This window comes from Arachis hypogaea, chromosome 12 (genome assembly GCF_003086295.3).
Source record: "Arachis hypogaea cultivar Tifrunner chromosome 12, arahy.Tifrunner.gnm2.J5K5, whole genome shotgun sequence".
NCBI lineage: Eukaryota > Viridiplantae > Streptophyta > Magnoliopsida > Fabales > Fabaceae > Arachis > Arachis hypogaea.
The window spans coordinates 86,198,886-86,201,123 of NC_092047.1; positions in this window are offsets into that span (position 1 = coordinate 86,198,886).

The window sequence follows — 2,238 nt, forward strand, 5'->3', positions numbered from 1 at the left end:
CACTTTCGATCCTACCAAGTATGATCTAAACTTGTCAATGACATAAACCACTGCAAGCAATTTCTTTTCTGTGGTTGTGTAATTTTTTTGGGCATCATTTAAAACACGGCTAGCATAATAAATGACATGCAGAAGCTTGTCATGCCTCTGCCCCAATACTGCACCAATGGCATGGTCACTGGCATCACACATTAGTTCGAATGGTAATGTCCAGTCTGGTACAGAAATGACTGGTGCTGTGACCAGCTTAGCTTTCAGAGTTTTAAACGCCTGCAGACACTCTGTGTCAAACACAAATGGCGTGTCAGCAGCTAGCAGGTTGCTTAGAGGTTTTACAATTTTTGAAAAATCCTTTATAAACCTCCTATATAATCCTGCATGCCCCGGAAAGCTTCTGATTGCCTTAACATTGGCAGGTGGTGGTAATTTTTCAGTTACCTCTACCTTCACTTGATCCACCTCTATTCCCTTGTTCGAAATCTTGTGCCCAAGGACAATCCCTTCAGTCACCATAAAGTGACATTTTTCCCAGTTTAAAACCAGGTTAGTCTCTTGGCATCTTTTCAGAACCAGTGTTAGGTGATCAAGACAGGAGCTGAATGAGTCTCCATATACTGAGAAGTCATCCATGAATACTTCCAGAAATTTTTCCACCATATCAGAGAAAATAGAGAGCATGCATCTCTGAAAGGTTGCAGGTGCATTACACAGCCCAAATGGCATCCTTCTGTAGGCAAATACTCCAGATGGACATGTGAATGCTATTTTCTCTTGATCCTGGAGATCTACTGCAATTTGGTTGTAGTCTGAATTGTTGAACCTATGCACAATTACTCAAGAGGGGGGGTGAATTGAGTATTGCAACAACAATGAATCTTTTTGCGAAAGTTAAAGACAATATACAAAAGTGTTATTGTACTAGTATTTTTCCAAGAGCTTAACTCAATTGCTAAGCATTTATAAGGAGCTTTTACTTTCCAATAGACACCAACTCAAATAAATTGATCAAGCTTTTCACCAATCGGACTTAAGCTATTTCTTAAGTACTTACGAAGCTACTTTTCAATCACAATTTATTTGCTCAAAGGTAAAAGACAATAATATAGAATAGATGAGTTTGGAGAGATGCAAACGCTATTTAGAGTGATTCGGCACAATCCTTGTCCTACGTCCACTTTCTTTCTCAATCGCTATTGAGAAGTTCCACTATTGCCAAGCTTCAAGGTGCTCGCGCAAAACCTTTACAATCCGAGTCCTTAGTTTCTAACACCTCACGGTATATGATCACCACTCGTATACTAACCCACTCCACTTAGAGACTCCTTCTCTAAGATTTGCCTTGAGTACTTAGTATACTTCTTTGGTATCCTCACCGACTATAGTGTTTATAACTCTTGACTCAACCTTGGAGATCACACTCCAATTTACAAAGTGTATAAGAAAACAATTCTCAAAGAATTGTTGAGATGAAATGAGTACTCTCTAGAAGAGTGTATGATTACAAGTTTAGCACTATTGAACCAATTGATATTGCTCTCTCAAATTGTGTATTATAACACCTTAAAAATGTGTAGAATGAAAGAATATGAACAAGATAGTTTGCAAATACTCACATATATGAAATAAGGCTTTAATCCATCTATTTATAGACTTCCCAAACCTTAGAAACGTTTGGGAGTTTAATGGGATGGAGCCGTTTTGTTAAAACTAGCCGTTTTTTATGTTTTTGAATCATTTGCATCGATGCATAACACTTTGCATCGATGCAAATGTGTCTTTGAAGCTGAAATTTGAATTTTCAGCTAGGTTGCATCGATGCAAACATCTTTGCATCGATGCAACAAGTCGTTGCATGCTTTGCATCGATGCAAGATGAGTGTGCATCGATGCAAACCTTAAAGAATGGCTTAAAATCACTTCAAACTACTTAGGATTGATCTCAAACTTGTTGGAGTCAATTCCTATGCTTTTGTACCTTTGAAAACAAGTTTTTAAACCATTTGGCTAGCATCGAATTGCAAGATGTGCATCAAAACATTTTGTGAGTGTGTGTTGAGAGATTTAGCAATTGGTTCTTAACAAGAAGTTACCTAAGTCCTAAGACACTATACTTGTCTTCAAATGTTGTGGACTTGAGTTTCTTGTTGTTGTTGTGTTGCTTTCAACTCTTCATTCCTCAAAGTTGAATGTTGGTTGATCTTTCAATATGCTTGTTCATTCAAGTTGTTTGTTGGTTTG